Here is a 21,435-nt window from a genome sequence, read left to right on the forward strand (position 1 = left end):
TCGACTTCTTTTCAACCAAAGTGGCCACACATGGATCAAAATTTGGGTGGTCCCTTGCTGAACTGGCCGAATTTAGATTCCTGTATGGCCAGATTAACACTACCCTCCCCCCAAGACTGACAACGTTACTGTCCAAAGGCGTTTCTGTTGCTCCTTCATCCAGAATATTATTTTCTTACAGTAACAGGTCACTGGGTATGAATTCCAACAAGTACAGTAGTATAGTATGACACAGTGGCGACTGGTGCTCAAATTTTTTTGGGGGGGGCACAAACAAACTAAAAAAATACTGAAAAAAAAAAACAATCAATTGCAGCCACTGTGTCATAAATAGCAGCCACTGTGCCCATCAAATGCTGCCATTCTGCACATCAAATGCCACTACTGTGGACCCCCTGCCTGCTCGCTGTCTGCCTGGCACTTACCCTGTCTCGGTGGGGCAGTAGGTGTCAGAGAGCGGTGTCCTCTATGCATCTCCTCCCGTCAGGCATTCTATCACAGTGTCGTTTCAGCCAATCAGGTGATGGGTAACAGCTTCAACTCTTCTGGGAAGGCTGTACACAGGGATTAGGAGTGTGTCTATGGGAATGTTAGACCATTTTTACAGAAGCGCATTTGTGAGGTCCAACACTGATGTCGGACAAGAAGGCCTGGCTCGCATTTTCCCATCTGATTCATTCCAAAGGTGTTCTATTGGGCTGAGGTAAGGACTCTTTGTAGGCCAGTCAAGTTCCTCCACCCCAAACTTGCTCATCCATGTCTTTATGGACCTAAAGTAACAGATCACAAAACGTATGCCTAGCAAAGGGATGTCCGATGCCAGCTCGCCCACAGCATACTCCCTGTACGGACTGTACAGATAAGTGCCAGCTACAGCATCCAATAAAGCAGTCTAATAATTTACCATCACATAGTGCTGAATATTCATTCGTTATTTTCTACAAAATGATTAAAAGCTGAACTGCAACAAATTAGAAAAAGTGTGTAACATAAAACTTGTTCTCCTGCTGCTTCCTTCAATGTAATTCCACAAAGGACCAATTGAAGTTGTCTGAACACTTTCCAACACTACAGGAACATGTAGACTCAGGCTATACAACAGTGCTGATCAATACAGTGAATGTTTTAAGTAAATTGGAATTGTGTCTCCATGTCAAACTGCTGTTTAAATTCTTTGCTTAGCTTCAGGATTCATGTACAGTGTACATGGGCATTCAGAAAGTGATTAGCACAGTTGGGCTAGACCACCTATTATGCAACCTTTAAGGTTCACTAAACCCTACAAGCATCGTATCTGTAATATAAACCTGCATTAGCTTAATGGCCAAAACACAATGCAATACAAGCTTTCTTTGCTGCATTTAGAAACTACCATTGTTCAGGAGCAGGTAAAAAAAGAAGACGTGCCTCACCTGGAGCTGCCAGGCTACACCTTGTGGAAATTCTCAGGCTAAAACAGTCAGTTCTAATAAAGAAACTTTTGCGTATAGTTATTTTCCTTTTAAAAAGTGTGCCAGCTAAGGCCTGACCCATAAACTGCCTGGCTACAATTTGTAAGGCATGTGAAAACCCACATCTACATCTGTACCAAAGTGTTTCTTCAATAAGGATCCTTAGATGCTCTGGCTGGTAGCGGTTTACCACACAATGCAGTAGTGAAGAGCCATACATCAGGAAAACAGAATGGTAATGTAGAGTGACTGTACGTTGTTTCAGATCAACACATAAATGTGATTTTATTTATTGTGTGGGTTTTACTGGGTTCAGTGCTGTCCCCAGCCCCTCATTCATCATGGTTGCCAACTCTCCCGAATTTCCCGGGACATTCCCAGGATTTAGACCCTTTCCCCGATTTTATTGTGTCCCGGGAAATGTCCCAGGAAATCCTGTTTTTCTTGAGTCTTCGCCACTATGTCTCTGCCAGCCGCCATTTTTAGAAGACCAGAGAGGAACATGTGTGGCTACAATAGAAATGAAGCTGCTGCGGTGCCGCCCACCCCTCTGCCCCGTCTGATCTGCTATGGAAAGGGGCGGGGTGGGCGGCGCTGCAGCAGCTTAATTTTTATTGTAGCCACGCAGCTGGCTCCACCTCGGTTTTGTTCCCCCTCAGGGCACGGGGACCGTCATGGCTATACCTGATGTAAAGGGGGCTCCAATGGGGGGACACCTGAATAAGGGGGGCTCCAATGAGCGGACGCCCGATGTAAGGAGGGCCTCCGCTGCGGACGCCCGATGTAAGGAGGGGCTCCGCTGGGGACACCTAATGGCATCTGGTCGCAGGCGACATGGCAAGTGACACACTCAGGGCTCCCACTGATTCTGCATTATGGTGAGTTAAACTATTTAATTTTATATAACAATTTATAATAATAGAAATAATGCGCTTCAATCATCCTGACACCATAACAACCATGGTGCCAGAATGATTGAAGCGCCAACACCAGATGTTTGGAGTATCTTAATCTACAGATTGTTAAACTTTCTGGAATACACATATTTCTATTGTGGTGTAGGATCTGGGCCTGCTTTTCCTCCATCTTTCTTTCTCTCTCTCTCTCTTTTTCTCCCTCCATCCCTCGTTCATCTCAGACTCTAACCACACCCTTTGAGTCCTGTCCCATTTAAGCCACGCCCAATATTTAGCGTAAACCACGCCAATTTTTTGCTGTGCCGCGATTCGCACGCCGCATTTTTATTTACCCACTATGTCACACCTACAAATGCCCAGCCCCATAATAACAAGACTCTGCCCGACAAAAAAGTGTCCCTAAATTTTTTTTTCAAATGTTGCCAACTTTGATCCATGTGTTATAGTTTATCTGTCTCTGTTATGGCAAACTCTTCAGTGAGGGGTCCGTTTAGGGTTGGACCCTTTTCGTCAAGCTAAACCTGAACACTAACAGTGCATAGCAAATTTTCCCGTCCTTAGAAACCCCCCATTAGAACAGAGCCCCCTTATATCAGCGCCCCTATTAGATTAAAGACTCCTCATTAGATTAGGTCCCTTTATATTAGTGCCCCTGTTAAAAGACCCCCCCATTAGATCAGGGCCCCCCTTAGAGACCCTCCATTAGATTAGAGTCTCCTTATATCAGCACCTACCCCTAGCAGACCCCCATATAAGAGTCCCCTTATATCAGCACCCCCAACCCCTTAAAGTGCGGTGAGCCAGAAAGTGGGAGCTGGAGTTTGGGGGGGGGGTGGATGAGCTCTGTGCCATTTTCCTCCCACTGTGCACACTGGCAAAGTGTGTCATTGGTTGCTAGGATGACTGTGGTGCTTGCAACCTTTGACTGCATAGGTCATTGAGGCGGGGGAGAAGCCAAAGCACAGGTAGGCGTTGACGACAGGAATCCATCACTGGGTGCACTGAGTGAGAGAACACATTACAACCATTGAGGATACCCTACTTAGTGGAGCCCAGTGCCCGAGCTCTTATTTAACATGCAAGCTTGTATTCGTGTGGTGTCACAAGTATGTAAGCCTTCACATACCTAAAACACACCTGGCACACTTTTTAGAAAAAAAATTAAATCTGGAATGAATATGTCTTTATTCAATATGAAAACACATTTTGGATTTCCATGACATCTTTGAGTGTGCCAAAAATGTGTAACTTGGTATTATGCCTGGACAAAAATAACAGATGATCCCAAAATCAGAGTGGATGAGTCAATGTATGTGACATGGCAGCAATGATGTTCAGGTGAGGAGGGTTACCCCGTTGTCCTAACCCCCACCCATTACATTAGTAAGACAGGTGAGGGGCAGAGTGATGGGAGGGGGCCGAGCATGACAGGGGGGCAGATTGTGGCAGGAGGGGGGGCACAGTGTGTCAGGAGGGTGGTAGAGTGATGGGAGGGGGCCTGAATGTGACAGGTGGGGGGGCAGAATGTGACAGAAGTGGGGGAAGTCTCTGTAGGACACACACTATACACTGGGCACTGTGCAGAAGAGTCAGGAATCTGCTGTTGCAGTGTATATAGTTCTGGCTACTGGGTGGGAGCAGCAAAAGAGGACTCTCTTGCCTTACAAGCTTGACAGGAGCCGCATGGCTGAAGGGAAGATATGGGAGCCAAAGCTGAGGGGTGGAGCTGCTATGCACAGATGTGCAGAAATGAAAGGTACAGTCAAGCAGATGGGAACAGCATGGCTGAAGGCAAGATGCAGGAGCCAGAATCTGTGGGGCAGAGCTGCTCTGCACAGAGAGGTGCCATATGGAGAGATCATGCTGCCAAGTATCGCATAGGGTGAAGTGCCTACACAGTATAAAACAGCCTCACCCAAACAAACCCCTCAATTGTTACCTACCCTTCATCATCGAGCAGCTCATCCCACCTCCCTCTGAATAATAGTCGCTTTGTCACTTCCCCTCCCAACTGACAGCAGAGAAGTGTGTCCAGGTGTCAGACACACTGAAAACCAAGACACGCGTCAAAACCCAGACTGTCCGGGTAAATACCGGACAGATGGCAACTCTAGGTCCATTGTCTCCTATGCACGTGTACCATAATCTACATTCATTGTAATTGAAATGCGTTCTTTGCTCGTCAAAGCATTGAAACCCAGCAGTACAACATTCAGCAGGCTACACAGCAATATATTAGTGAAGCAAGGACAGTTAAGTATAAGGACTTAATGAGGAGTCTGAAGATGAGCATAAGAACCCAAACAGACTTGAATGGAAAGTACCTGTACTGCGGCAGCAATGCTCTGTGTAAGTTTATAGAATGTTAAAGTGGTTTTAAACCACAGTCATGGAATTTGAGCAAAGCACATATATCTGTTACTTAACCCTCTCCAAAGCTCCAAGTGTAATTTCTCTCTGATGTTTCATTCCTCTGTTATCAGCATGAGTCACTTGTGAGAGGTTTTCCCAACACATGAGATACATTTATGTTGGGAGGGAGAGCTCAGCAGACAGCTTGCCTATTCACAACAGAGTTCTGCTTCGTCTGTCCTTCAATCAGCTCTCACACAATGTAACGACAATTCATAGAATGAACTCCACAATGTCACATGCCGAAATGATAGCCACTGACGGGGACCAAAATCCCAAAAAACGTTGTCTCCCTTGGATAAAACACTATTTACCTCCGGATTTCAATGATGAGGTCCTTCTGCCATGGTAGCTGATTAATCGCTTCAATGCAAACCCCATATACCTAAAAAATGGTAATCATTACACATCATGTTGGTTCTTGGATCGTCCTTGTGGACTTTCTCTCTTTCACTACTCTTTTCTTTTCTTTACTCTCCCTATTAATTACAGATAGAGGGCCAGATTCAGAGAGAACTTACGCCGATGTATCTGTTGATACGCCGCGTAAGTTCTAGGATGCGCCGTCGTATCTATGTGCCGTATTCACAGTACAAGATACGCCTGAATTTTGGCTTCCTACGACCGACGTAAGTCTCCTACGCCGTCGTATCTTGGGTGCATATTTACGCTGGCCGCTAGGGGCGCTTCCATTGATTTACGTGCCAAATATGTAAATGAGCAAGATACGCCGATTCACGTATGTACTTACGCCCGTCGCAGTAATCTACGCCGTTTACATAACGCGTAGGTCCGGCGTAAGTTTACCCCTCATAAAGCAGGAGTAAGTCATGTTAAGGTATGGTCGTCGGAAACATCGGAACAGCCGTCATATTTTACAATGTTTACGTAAGTCGTACGTGAATGGGGCTGGGCGTAAGTTACGTTCACTTCGTACGCATTGAGCCGTCGTATCTTAGGGAGTATATGCAACGTGATTCTGAGCATGCGCACGCATGCGCCGTTCGTACAGCCATGCATTTACATGGGGTCACGATTCATTTTAATACAACACGCCCATTACCTGCCTAATTTGAATTAGGCGGGCTTACGCCGGCCTATTTACGTTACGCTGGCGTAAATATGGGATCAAGTGCTTTGTGAATATTCAGCTTGCCTCTCAATGTTACGTCGGCGTAGCGCATATGAGATACGACAATGTACCTGAATCTGGCCCATATTGTTCTTCACTACAATAAGTTTAAGTTGTTAGGTCACAACTCATGTAGTTAATATGACGGTAGTTTAATTATACTTTAAGGCACGGTAGTCATGTATACAATGCTACTCACCGGCTATCTAGTAAGTGAAGATCAAATTAATTCTCTTTAAATATTCTATGTTATGCATTATTATTTTTTTAAAAAACCTTTATGTAAACGTCATTATCTGTATCATTGCATAAATAACCAATGTATGTACTTATTATTAAGTAATCAATATATATTTTTGACAAGGAAAACTGAAAATTAGAACCTTAGCACGACTGTGTATAGAATGACAAACTATTTCTCTGCGGTTCATTCCCTAGTCCTAAAATGAAAACAAAAACAAATGCTGCGCTGTGATTAGAACGTTTATAGATTTTTATAGCAGAAGCTGGTGATTTGTCAGGGAGTTTGAATGTATTGCTAAAGAGCTCAAAATAAATATCATCGCTTTATGTCATTTACAAGCATCTGGAGAAAAATTCAAGAGCAGAGATCTATGGAGACAAGACTGAAACATCTGCTGTGCTTCCTCCAGACACATCGCCAATATCCATCCTCTCATTCTATTGCCAGTCTGTTTTCGGAGCTGAGTGCGTGTTATGTGTGTGTATGTTTTTTAACCCAAACACAAGCTTGCAAGCACTGTATTTTGCACTACGGTACAATGAATAACACAGCATGACTTTTGAATTAAGTTAAGAAAAAAATAAAGTGGAACTATTGTCAAAAGCTAGAATGACATATACCTTAGATTTTTTGTTTTTCTGAGCACTTCCTGTAACAGTCTTATTACTTATTAATCCTACAGGTAGTTCGGTTTGTTTTCCACTACTTAGGATGATAACGCTGTCCATTCTGTAATAAATAACTGCAAAGTGGTCACCTTGCAACCTATGGAGTCTTAAAAGTAAAGGAATTTTTTTTTTTTTTGGAATCATACATACCTCGGTGGATGCAGCACATGTCCCCTGGTGCCTCTGCAATGAGAACCAGCCAATTGCTTGATTCTGACAGCTCCCCAAGCAGAGAGCTGCATACTGTCAGTCATAGCTCTCTGCTCTGCCCCCTCCCTCACTGGAGCGCTGAGCTGTGGAGGGGTCGGGGCGGCCGGTTCAGGCTCTTAGCGGCTTGCTGAGAGGCTGAGCAGGGTGTCAGTCCAGGCACCTTGGGGTTCCAGATGTTGTCGCGATGGCGCAGTGCCTGGACTGACATCCGTGACGTCAGCAGAGAGTGGACTTCAGCCCACTCTCTGCTGAAAACAAGTCACAGGAGTGCAAAACGGACTGCACTCCTGTGACCCATAGGAGAAGTTCATCCAAACAAACTTTGGTCATACTTCTCATTTAAGCTGACCACATACAGCAGGAATTTCAGCTGGTTCCTGTAGAACCGGCTAAAATTTGCTCACTTGGTGGCTCTGCTCTGTGACAAAAGTTAAAAGTTCAATTGACTTTCATTGAAGGAGCCTGCTGGAAAATTTTCAGCTGAACAGTGGCTTTATCCAATCAGATGCAGCCACTGTTTGGATTTTTTTGACAGCTGGAAGGGTTGAGTTCTGCCTGTTATGGCCAGCTTTAGATGGACATGTAGTATTATTAGAAATTTTAAGTATATGAAAAAATTTAAGCGAAACTATACTCGACTCCACTCCAGCCATGCTATGTCCAGAATCTCCCTGATGGCCGCTGGCCTTCAGTCGTTTTTGTTTGGTCAGGAAGAGATTACATAATTCCTGCGCATGTGCAGGTGATCATTCATCTCTGCAAGTGCCTAAAAATTATTTTCTTTTGAAAAAAAGTGGCACAACGTTCAATATTAAAAGACAGCCAACAAAAAACATGATTATCAAAAGAAGGAAACATGCACAGAGCATACAGACAGGACCGCAATAGGTCAAGGGACATGCCTACACCAATAATCCTGCAGACTGCAGAGGAAACGATACACTGGAGCACAAGCAAGACCCAAGTAATAATATGCGAGCATGTCTCTTGTGCTCGTCATTCCCTTGTTATTTGCTTCAATTTAAGGTAGGCTCTGATTTGTCAAATAGGAATCAAAAAAGAAGGAATAGAGAAGCCCAAAAAAAGGGGAGATAAGGGAAAGACAAAGAAAAGAAAAAAAAAAAGGGAGGGTGCTGGGGTGAAGGAAGGGGGGTCAAATGCCGGCATAAGCTGTCCTCAAGCTCTCCCCTGCACACCATTCCAAAAATCAGGGGGGGGGTGAGAGGTTTCGCTGGACTCCTTTCCTGAGATCTGGGGAGCCTAAAAATACAACATTTTTCTATAGTAACCTTTTAACAAAAACTTTATTATTTTATATATATATAAATATAATACACATACATACATACATACATACACACACACACACACACACACACACATACATATACACACACACACACACACAGTATACAAATAGATAATGGTCACAAAGGAAGATCTCCACAGCAATTTGCCTGGGATTGATTTGTGCCCACTGCTGGCAACAAGAAAAATATATCTGTACAATATTAAATCAATACCAATTTTTGCTAATGACACAGAATCGAAGAAAAAGGCGTCAGAAGACAACAGACAACTGATCCAATTCATGACTATACCATGCAATTATAAAGGAACATGAAGAAGGAACTACATGTCGGAATATCAGGAAATCAGTATCTGTTTAGATTACTATCACAACAGCCAACTATAAGGACAGGGGAATATAATCGGTTTTATAAAACAGGCTACCAATAAACAGACAACTTCACCAGTAAACTATAATTTAAGGGTTTCTTTGTCTACTGCACAATGTTCAGGATTGATGTTAAATTGTCTAATGGAATCAGGGCCGTTTGAAGGAATTTGGGGGCCCCAAGCAAAATGGAGATGGAGGCCCGCCAAACCCCTCCCGCATGCATGCACGCAAAGCCTACAGCCCCTCCCTATGTTTTATTTACCCCCCTGTGTTCTTTTTACTCCCCCTCCCTGTGTCCTTCTTACTCCCCTCCCTCCTCCCTATGTTCTTTTTACTCCCCCCCCCCATGTTTTTTTTACTCCCCCCCCCCCATGTTTTTTTTACTCCCCCCTTCCTATGTTTTTTTACTCCCCCATGTTCTTTTTACTCCCCCCCCCTCCCTCCCTATGTTCTTTTTACTCCCCCACCCTATCGTACCGCGCGGCAGGAGATTCAGTTTCCTGTTCCCAGCCGGACTGAAAGGAAGTGAGCACTCAGGAACAGGAAACTGAATCTCCTGTACCGCGCGGTACCCAGCCGGACTGAAAGGAGGAAGGAAGAGGAGCTCGGCCACGCTACAGGGAAGGGGAAGAAGTGACGAGAGAGGCAGCCGCTTGAGGCTCTCTATAGAGCGCTCAAGCGGCTGCAGCATTTCTAGGAAGCGCAGCAAGGGCCCTGCTTGGGGGCCCCAGGCCAGCTCGGGGGCCCCAAGCAATTGCTTGGTTTTCCTGTCTTGTCGCGACAGGCCTGAATGGAATATATATATATATATATATATATATATATATATATATATATATATATATATATATATATATATATATATATATGTGTGTATGTATGTATGTATGTGTATATATATATATATATATATAAAAATATTGTCCTCCCGTAGCATTTTTTTTATCTTTTATAGCACAATTGACTATTCCTTAGTATTTTGACTGCCTGTCACTGCTGCCTGTCAGGAGAAACAGACGATCACAAAACATTTTAAAAACTTCAACTAAGCCTGAATATATATTAAAAAAAATATGTACATTTCTTTCCTTGCCCCTAACTGATTGCTGTGCATGCCTTGTGTATTGCAACCATGCAGGAGGTGCTAAATAGGATGGGTCCTCTGTTCTTTGCCTCGACCTTCCAAAGCCTCTCCCAACCCCTCGGACCACCAGTGACAGCATAAATGTAAATGCCAGTACCCACAATGAAGCACGGCACATAATTCCTATATTACGCAATAATAGTGCTATATCAAAAGCAGACACCAAATCAGAAGTAATCTTAATATAGCATCACTCAGTAAAGTTGATAACCAAAAAATGGCTATGATACCAGTGTGCACTGGATGGCTTTTTGGGAGGGGCAGTCCATTAAGTTTTTCTTCTGCTGGCTATTGTTGGGGCCCTCTAAGAAGCATTTGTGCACTTAAAAACAGTTTTAGTAATCTAATATGCAGTATAAGTGCAGTGAGATACAGTAAAGGTGCAGTATACTTAATTTCTTGCCACCAGTAACGCAAATCCTACTAGCAGTGTGAACAATGGGCACGAGTCCTCTCACCAGGCACTGGGGTGCAGCAGGAAAATCTTGCTGTAGAAGAGGGATCCCCTCAGTCTCTGCACAGAATGCCTGCATGTGATCAGCAGTGTGAAGTAGAGGGTGAGAGAATGCTCTGTTCTCCCTGTGACAGCAGTGCAGATGTGATCGCTGATGTCCGTACATAAACACATGCTGATGGGCAAATACTATAATCGCTATAGTGTCCTTTACAGCTATCAAAAGGTTTTATAATGTGGGGAAAATAGTAGTGTACACACAAGAGTCAAACCTAATTTAAAGTAAAGCCTTGAAATAAAGGACACTGATGAGTAATAGGATATATCGGATCACAGAGCGGATATAGGCGATTTTTGACAATTGCGAACATAGGACATGCCATTTAAATAGAGAAACCTCAATATTAGACTACATCTGACGTATATTGCCAAGAGATGGGTAATTTCCTAACTACGAATGAGGAACAAGAAAAATATAAATTTTAACATGCAAATATGGGAAGGTCTGGTAAATAGTGCAGATTACATTCATGGAAGTCATCCATCACTTTGGGAGTGATATCGATCAACATGACATGGAACCAGTCCACCCTTTCTCACCTAAAAGGTATGAAAACAAAAAGATGGGAACTCAAAAAAACGTTCTTAATCCCCAAGTTCAAAAATAATGAAAATGTACCTTGTTCAATGCTTTACTGCACATATGACTAAAGAATGCTTTTCTGTATAAGGCTACTTATGCTTGGCTTGCTTTTCAGTCTGAGATAGTTATTTGTGAACTCCATGCAAGTGACTACATACACACTCTTGTTAATGTCACCACTTTACCCACTTCTCCTGCCAGTAAGGTACCAGTGTTAGATTGACAACACTTAGAAAATACATCTGATTGGCTTGCAGCACCATCTCTCTGTCTCTCAAACCTAATTCTGTTGTAGGGGATTACAGGAAACCTACAAAAATATTTAGATTTATTTTCTAATTTAATAAATAACACAAAACCGGATTAAATGTATACCCACTTTACAGCTAAACTCAAAGAAAAAAATATATTTTGCAAACAGCACAATTTAATTTAGGTGTATAGAAAGGATTTACTGAAGTTTTAGAAGTGGTTCAGGATTCAACTTTCTGTCAGGGATTTACTGACCTCAACAAGGAGAACTTCTCCCTATCCAAACATAGCCATAACCGATCCTGATCAGGTTATAGCTGACCTTTCTGCTTTCCTTGCCAAGGAGAATTCGCCATATATTCCTAAAGAAAGCCTACTAGTGGCAGAAATGCTGCAGGCATCAATACTGAAGCTCATTTTAAAAATTATGCAGTGTTGGGATAGATAAGGGAGAAGATGATTTTTCTAGAGTCACATGGCACCCATGTCACACACCCAGCCTTTGGCCAACTGACCATATTATAAAAAGGGTAGAAAAAACAATGATGTGGCCTTTCATCTATTATCATGGACATGTAGAAGTCAAATTGATATTGATTGCTAATGGCCCATACACATCTTAAAGTATAACTGAAGACAAAACAAACTTTGTTTTATATGGTGGAGGGGGATTAGAACACCTGCCAGGTTTTTGTTGCTGCCTGTGAACTCATTATGTATCTCATTTGTTCTGGTGATGGTTATCACTGAAAGGGAAAACGTAAGAAAATCCTAAATTCTGGGATGTCATCAGAGCAGGAATTGAGGGGAAATCTTCCAACGGGTAACTAGTTCTGGTTACTAGCTGGAATTTCCCTAATTGATTTCTTTACAGTTCACATTGCAGCAATGGGACAAAAAATAAATCAAAAAAGGTTTTGCTTTCAGTTCCATTTTAACTTGTTTTTTTGTCTACAATTAGGCAATATATGTGCCATTTTTCCTACTGTGAAAAAAGAAAAAAATATATAGCAAAAATAAATGAAAATAAGATCATAATACATTAGGAAAAATGGAAAATTGAATTACTTTGACAACATTTTTCTGTTAATAAAATAACTCACAAGTTAACATCACTTAAAGTTCACCTGTTTCCAGCAGAAAAGAGCTACCAGCATGCCAAAGCAATTATTTTGTCATATGACAAGTGACCTCCTGGGTTTCAAATGTATAACATTTTAAAAAGAAATTTATAAAATGTGACCCTTCTCTTGCCGTACTACCAGGCTGTCATACCAAGTACACAGCACAGGCAGATATCAGTGTGGCAGGAGGTTACACGCTTTCTGCCCCTTTTGAAATGGGCATACCAGTCCACAGGATCAGCACTATGGACAGTGCATAACATTGTGCTTCTCTGTAAAACAAGCTTCTCAAATACTGTCTAAATATATTCTCGAATACACAGCCCTGAACTTTTTGCCATCACTTTCCTTATTATGCAATGTTGGGGTTTCATTTCAAATTTAAATGTTCATACCATTAAGTGTATTTTACAATAAGAATGGAAGTCAAACATCTAGAATAAATATTCATGCAAATCCCGCTTGCGGTTATCAAAAATTTACAAATCCCACTATGAAAAAAATGAACTTAACCTCTTTATGAATAGGTCCATTGGATGCAAAATTTCCAAATGGTACAAGTTTCCAGAATTTGGAATGATCTACAATAAAACTGCAAATATAATAGTTCACCTTTTAACAAAGCCAAACAAATAAATATATGTGCCATGATCTTTGCTGAACTGCATGACAAGAAAAAAAACATACACGCACCCAAAATTAATGTACCTAATTTTTGTGTTCACTGACATTCAAGGCTCCCTCTGCATTAGACAAAAAAAAATACATAAATAAAACTTTTGTCAGTAGGTAAAGCTTGGCTGCAGGTTTTTACTGCACATTAGGAAATGTTCCATACAGATCGCCCATTGCTTGCTCTACTGTGTAAGGCTTGATAGATGACCGCCATACTTGCTTTACATTAGCAAGGCATTGCTGTATCATTGCCTCTGTAATTAATGAGTTGGCAGCAGTGAACTGTTGTCCACCATTTGCACACCCTTTCCAGATTTATCTAAACTTCAGCTTTCACCCTTAGAGGGGCTTACAGAAGCTAGATAACAGCTGGGCTTTCATGCATATTTTGTCTGCCGAATGATTTCTATAAAACATACAGGCAGACATAAATGCTTTTGTCTATGCATCAAGGAGGTAGGAGAGCCCAGGTGTTTGTTGGTCTCAGTGGAGGCATGGAAAATGTGGATAAGGGGGCGCTAGTGAGCCAAATACATATGCAAAATTAATCAAAATTAATCAAAGATATACAATTTGGTGCATAAAGTGCATGTGCAATGATAGTAATAATAAAAAACTTGTGATAAAATAAATTAAAAGAAAAAAGTGTGCAAGTATACACAACAAAAGTATACACAACAAAAGTCCATAAAGTGAATTGAATGATCTATTGAAAGTCCATAGAAATCTGGGTTTTCATTGTGCCTGTGGTAAATAGGTAAATAGAATTCCACCTTCACCGATCTAAGACACCCAAACGTGTGTAAACAGATGGACCCTTACCGCATGGAGTTGACCTAGTTCGTTAGAAAGAGGTCAAATAAAGCTTATTGTCACCTAAGGACAAAAATAGGAATGCCTGGAGTTCCTGCTGGTCAGCTGGTATGGAGCGACATAAAATATAAAAGAGAGATACCGCCATCGTATAATACTGTTTATTGAAAAGTTAAAACATATAAAATGCCGAATGGAGGCTTACTTTTGTGGTGCCCGCATCCCGGCACTGAGGCTTGAGGCTATGTGAAGCAGCGGGTGGTATGCCCAGGAATATGGAGAGTATAATGTCCGCGCTGGTGGAGTCTTCGGCGTGCGCTTCACCTCGCTTGAGCCGAGAAACCAGCCGGACCGGAAGTTTACTTTGCGTGGTCTGCCAAGGCATTTTAGGCAGACCACCAAAGTAAACTTCCGGTCCGGCTGGTTTCTCGGCTCAAGCGAGGTGAAGCGCACGCCGAAGACTCCACCAGCGCGGACATTATCCTCTCCATATTCCGGGCATACCACCCGCTGCTTCACATAGCCTCAAGCCTCAGTGCCGGGATGCGGGCACCACAAAAGTAAGCCTCCATTCGGCATTTTATATGTTTTAACTTTTCAATAAACAGTATTATACGATGGCGGTATCTCTCTTTTATATTTTATGACGCTCCATACCAGCTGACCAGCAGGAACTCCAGGCATTCCTATTTTTGTCCTTAGGTGACAATAAGCTTTATTTGACCTCTTTCTAACGAACTAGGTCAACTCCATGCGGTAAGGGTCCATCTGTTTACACACGTTTGGGTGTCTTAGATCGGTGAAGGTGGAATTCTATTTACCTATTTACCACAGGCACAATGAAAACCCAGATTTCTATGGACTTTCAATAGATCATTCAATTCACTTTATGGACTTTTGTTGTGTATACTTTTGTTGTGTATACTTGCACACTTTTTTATTTTAATTTATTTTATCACGAGTTTTTTATTATTACTATCATTGCACATGCACTTTATGCACCAAATTGTATATCTTTGATTAATTTTGATTAATTTTGCATATGTATTTGGCTCACTAGCGCCCCCTTATCCACATTTTCCATACATCAGATTCAAGTTTGAATTTTTGTGGGGAGCAGCTTTATTCATTTATTTTTATTCACATTTTTTTGGCGCGAGATCCCTTACCCCTCAGTGGAGGCATACTATAGCAATTGGAAGCGAAAGGTCATGCCAGTTGATCGATTCTTTCACTAGTAAGCATGGCAAGGGGATGTTTAGGAGGGCCTAAATATATATAACCTTCAACAGCCAATAAGACCAACGTTCTCTCAGTGTTACAGTTTATCTCCTTCATCACACAAAGTGAACTTTAAAGCGGGGTTCCACGCGCATTTTTCAAAGTATGTACTTTCATCTCTCGTTCTATATGTCTCTATAGTGTCACTTACTATATTTCAAAGTTCCGCCGAGTTATTCCAAACACACACTTTATTTTCTTGTGTGCAGATCGCTCCCATTTTGCTTGTGGGCATTGTGAAGCCCACAAGCAAATAGTTCCGGGAATACTGGGGATGACGCGTCTGTAAGAGCCACTGTCCCACCCCATTCTCACGCATGCGCAAGACTGCTGCAGCGCCACGCCGTCAACTAGTTGGGTTGCCATCACCACGAGCGGCGGCGGAAGTGCACACCGTTGTGATGGCAACCCATCATCAACAACAAGCCAAGCAGTTGTCTCTCTTATGAAAAAAGGAATACCATTTATTTATTTATTTATTTAGGGCTATGTCAGTTTTGAAAATGGCGCCGAGCTATTGAGGGAATCGCGTCACTTCCGGTATAGTAGTAACGTGATTCTTGCACAGGGGAGGCGCACGGCATCATGTGTCATCATTTCCCAGGAGCATTAGCGATGTGAGGAGCCGAGGGAGCCGACGTCAGGATCCTCAGTGAATAGGAAGGCAGATTTCGTGGGACCGCATAGCAACAGGCATTTCAAGATGAGTTAAAAACTATATATTTTTTTTAGGTATAAGCTACACTATAAAGCCCAAAATATTTTTTTGATGGAAACTCCACTTTAAGGAAGAATAAAGAGGGACTGTTGAGGCCAAATTAGGATTCCCCGATTGCTGAAAATGTTTCCATATGATGCCATGAGCTTTTTCTTTTTTATTAATTTGTTATTTATCAAAAGACAATGGTACAGAGAACAGATCACACCTTAATATTCATATGTATTACAAGAGGTACAACAAGAAAAGTTTACAATACTGTAATAACCAAGATTATGTCATCTGGGATGCACATGGGATTAACATAGCAATAAAGATTAAAGCGGTTGTAAACCCACATGAAAAAAAAAAAAAATGTTTTTCCTCTTGTAAGGGAAAAGTCATAATGAGCCAATATGCACCGCATATTAGCTCATTATGAAATACTTACCTCGGAACGAGGTGCGTAGCACTTACCTGGTTCACGCCGAGCGAGATTTCATCTTGCCTCGGCGTGTCTTCCGGGTATCGCCGCTCCAGCGCTGTGATTGGCTGGAGCGGCGATGACGTCACTCCCGCGCGTGTGCGCGCGCGCGGGAGATTTAAAACTCGGCAAGGGTCCGGCGGCTGCCGGTTCCTTTCACCGTAGATCCCCCCTGCGCATGCGCAGCGGCGCATTGCGAGGGGAATATCTCCTAAACCGTGCAGGTTTAGGAGATATTCTCCTTACCTACAGGTAAGCCTTGTTATAGGCTTACCTGTCGGTAAAAGTACAAAAAAGTGGGTTTACAACCACTTTAAGGAAAATAGAATCAATTCGTAAAAAGAAAACATAAGTACCCTAGAAAACTTTAGGGGTCGCTGTACCCTGCTTTGTTTTTAAAAAAGGAGTTTTGGCCGAACTATGACTTAAGATAAAAAAATCCCTAGAATACTCATGCCTCGTGCAATGTAACAAATGTATGCTATATACTATGCCCAGTATTCTATTTGTGCAGCATAACTTTCTTACTTTGTGAAGTTTCTGCACAGCGTGGCCATCGCTTGTGTGGGCATCTAAAGCCACAGTGTCCTCCTTCCTGGATTTCGTGCATGCTGACTACCCAGCATGTACCTGCCGATCACGTGCATGTGCAGTGCAGTGCAGTGCGGTGCAATCCAAGATTTTCCATAGATGCCAATGTTACTGGAGCTGTGCCATGCCAAGCGGACCAAGGATTTCCATAGACGCTAATGTTAAATGTTACGGAAGCAGTGCCATGCCAAATTGATCAAAATCTCCCAGGAGCCAATACAAAACCGGAAATTACATCTACGGCCATGGCTGCTAAAGGAGAAAGTGAAATTAGATATAGGCCTAAAGTGGTTGTAAACCCTTACAGACCACTTTTACCTACAGGTAAGCCTAGATTAAGGCTTACCTGTAGGTGCAATAAATATCTCCTAAACCTACACGATTTAGGAGAGATTTTTCACTAGAGACTTGCCCCATAGACAACGGCGCAAGGAGCACTTTTAGAAAAAGGCGTTGTGCCGTTTCTAAAAGGAGGATGTGCCGTGACTGGTGGCTCCCGCGCACATGTGCGGGAGTGACGTCACCACGGCTCTGGCAAATCACAGCGCCGGAGCTGTGATTACCCGGAAAGTCACTCCGGGAGAGATGGCTGCAATGGAGGAGGGGAAACGAGGACCGCTGTGGGGGGCTTCAATCTCGGGTAAGTAATTCATAATGAGCTAGTATGCTAAGCATACTAGCTCATTATACTTTTAGTTTTGCAGGGTTTACTTCCTCTTTAAATCGGGTAAGTAAAGAGAAAAAAAAAATACCAATTCATTTTAAGGATGTAAAAATGGGAAAAATGTGGGTGGATCTGCCGCTTTAAGGTCTAGAACAAAGAACAGAGTGTAAGAAAGAAGCACAAGAAAAGAAAATTTGACAAAAGGCGATAAAAAAAAGGGGGGAGGCAATAAGAAAAGTATAAAGAGGATGAAAGGGCAGGGAAAACATTCTCACTTTGCTCTCCTGCCTCCTAACACTCCCCCACAGATGCCATGGTATAGGGCCAGAGTTAGCATACCATAGACACATACTCCTTAGAGTATATAAATTCATGCCAGTAAAACAATTTCTCTCCAAAGGCCCCTCTCAGTGTGAACCAAGTCTTCCAGATCATTGATTGCATTAACCTTCTTCAGCCAAACCGATCCGAAGGTGCTTGTATATGAAAAAGCAGAATGCAGCTTTTAGCAGCAATGAGCAATAGTGGCAAAATGGAAAGTCCAAGTCTTTCCAGAGATATCATGGTGATGCAACTGAAAAAATTACGGATTTCAGGGAAGCTCGCAGTCAGTGAATTTTTTTGTTTTTTTATTTATCTAGGTCTCCTTGCAGATATTTGATGCATTCGCCCCTGAGAAAGTTTAGCGAATCCACAAAACGCGCCAAGCATATCTGGATGCATTATGTTCCTTCTACACGGTTCAATGTGTTCTACTCAATTAGATTAAATCATACTATCCTGTGACTTCATCACATGGAGGACAGTTGTCTTAACACCACACAATGTGCTATGCTTGTTATGATCGTTCCATGTACATATGGTCTGCAACATGTATTGATATGTTCATAAACTCATGTATGTATCAACTGTATTATGTTTTGCCATCTACTGTTCAAGACAATAAATATGTTTTTTTAACAATGAATTATCTTTTAGCCATGCCTCACATACCTCATCTAAAGTCTCAACCCCACTTCTTTGTATATAGATTTAGGGATGGAGGCGTATGTTCCTATACCTTTCATTCAAAGTCAGGAAAGATGGAAGAGGCATGCGAACTGGGAGTGTGCAGTCTGAAATGGATGTAGAGCCAGTTGGAGAGACTGATGTTACTGGCAATGAAGTCGGGGCTCTGCAGCTGGGAGGGCTGTCAGGGCCTGCAAAGGGCTGACTGGGATCAGTAGTCCACCAAAGAGGGCAGCTACCCTGTTTCTCCGAAAATAAGCCCTACCCCGAAAATAGGACCTAGTGTGAGTTTCTGGGGTGGCTGCAATATAAGCCCTACCCCAAAAATAAGCCCTAGTTACAGTCCTTGTAAAAACATGTAATCTGTTCTGTAAAAAGATTATATAATGTGCAGTGTGTCTCCCTTTTGTAACTTTATTGTGGAAAATACCTTATTTGCAGCACTGCTGCATGCTCACGTGACCCGCCGGAGCTCTTCTCCTCTCCTCCCAGCTGATATCAGCTGTTTTTTTTTCCCGATAAAACTTTACGTAGCCCCTACCCATTGCAGTACTCAGAGTGGGGCTGACGTCATTGGGGATCTTGGCCCCTCCCTCTGCAGTATTTCGAGTAGAGAAGAAGAGCTCCAGCGGGTCACGTGAGCGGCAAGCGGCACTGTAAATAAGGTATTTTCCACAATAATGTTACACAAGGAGAAACACTGCACATGATATTTTCTTTTTACAGAACAAATTACATAATTGGTCTTTAAACAAAGGTTTATTTTTGGGATTACAAAATTTCACAATGCTGACTCCAGAGCTGACAGGGGGAGAAACTTTTTTGTACATACCATAAATAAATAAGACATCCCCTGAAAATAAGCCCTAGTGTGTTTTTTGTAGCCAGAATTAATATAAGACCCGGTCTTATTTTCGGGGAAACACGGTAGCACCAGAACTTGTGTATGCTACATCATAGGGGCCCATGGTCCCTGCCTGTAATAGGGTGCTGTTGCAAAGGCCTGTCTGAAACCAGTGTCAGGCCTAACCATGTGCTAGCTCCTAGCTGTGCCGGAAGAACTGTGCTGGGGGGAGAGAAAGTCTGCAGCAAGTGTTGTGCAGGAGGAGCATATGTAAATCGGTCCAAACCATGCAAAAAAACTTTTGTTTCCTGGGCATCCCATGGATTCCTTAACCCCATCCAAGTTTTAATCCCTCAATAAAACACAAAAACAAAGTTGATGAACTTGTTCATTATCTTGAAGTGTCTGGAAGTGAATGCAAGGCTGGGGCAGGGTGACAGGTGGGCCACAGTCACTAGGGGGGTACTGCTACAATAAAAAGCATGAAATATAGGTAGCTACAAAAAGGGGAGAAGAGAAGAGAAATGCTGCAATTCTAGTCAGTACCGTTGTGAAAAGGTGTACTGTATTCGCTTTGCAAGTATAAGTCACCTTTAATGCTGGGTGTACTACATGTGTGGATTCTGCTGCAATGTGCAAAACATGGGATATTAAGGCTCATAAATAGTGGAGAAATGAACAAAAACACTCCATAGTGAAGTACTGTAGAATCGCGGGTTTAATAAAAGTTGGGTTGCACTTACAATTAAGTTGAGTTAAAATGGCATAGAATAGACGGAAAGCGGCGTTTTCATCCGATCGAATCCTATCAGCTGGTCTTTGGCCCATCCCCGACGACCTCATTTACGACAAAACCTACGTAGGAACGGCCGGATTTTGTGTGGAACGTCATCACGCATACGAAGAGACACGCACACCACGGAGACCAGCTGATAGGATTCGATCGGATGAAAAACGCCGCTTTCCGTCTATTCTATGCCATTTTAACTCAACTTAATTGTAAGTGCAACCCAACTTTTATTAAACCCGGGATTCTACAGTACTTCACTATGGAGTGTTTTTGTTCATTTCACCACTATTTCACCACTATTTATGAGCCTTAATATCCCATGTGCTGGGGACTGTTGCTGAGGACCTGCCCTTTCATCCATCTGCTGGAGAAAGACATCCATCTGATTGGGAAGACTATAATCATCCCTGTGCCTTACTGACTGCTGTTCCAACGGTCAGGGGATTCGGTAAGGAGACTACATCTCACTACCTGGGTGTCCCCTTTGGTGGAAGAAGATCTTTTCAGTGCACTTTCCTTCACTTTTCAAAATTATTACCCACTTCACTACTTTGGACTTTTGTTTTATAATTTGATATAATATTGGTTTCAATATCTGTTATATATCATCTTACACACTGTGTATTTTGAATTGTCACAGTTTTTCACTTAATTGGTTTATTATCACTTATTACTTTAGCGCTGTATCTTTTTTGCATTTTTATGTCTTTTTTACTTTGGGTATCTTGAGTAATAGGTACTGGCAGCTTTTTTAATTAGTTCAATTTATTTACATATATTCACCTGTTAGCGCAGTGTTTTTTCTTAGGAAAAGTTTTTTTTATAATGTGCAAAACAATTAGTTCAGGTTTTTACATTTTTGAATAGGGTGCCTCAAGAGTGTGCAAAATTTTAAAGGGCTGCCTTGGCTGAAAAACCCGTTGACAAACACTAGTTTAGCACACGTTATGTGATTATACAGCTTGATGAATCAGGGCCTTTGTAGGTACATGCCCCTAGTGTGAATAAGCAAAAATACAATGGAGAAATGTAGGTTTAACAATTCCCCTCTGATAAAAACACTGACATGAATTTTCTGTACCTGCCCCTGACGCTAATCTATTCCTACACCACGCCACAACACACATTACATTCCACCAGTAAGTTAATATGTCTGGGCGTGCAACCTCTATTAATGCATATCACAAGGGCCATGTACATCGCGTCTAATTTAAAAGTACAGTGTAGAGGAGGAAGCACTGGGTGGAAAAAAAAAA

The 21,435-nt window shown here is 42.2% G+C and overlaps 1 protein-coding gene across 1 annotated transcript in view; it reads right to left on the bottom strand.

Moving 5' to 3' along the window:
• Window positions 1-21,435, bottom strand: part of GPC3 (glypican 3) — a 635,735-nt gene that overhangs the window by 438,138 nt on the left and 176,162 nt on the right. The window lies entirely within an intron of this gene.

Source organism: Rana temporaria, chromosome 9, assembly GCF_905171775.1.
Source record: "Rana temporaria chromosome 9, aRanTem1.1, whole genome shotgun sequence".
Lineage (NCBI taxonomy): Eukaryota > Metazoa > Chordata > Amphibia > Anura > Ranidae > Rana > Rana temporaria.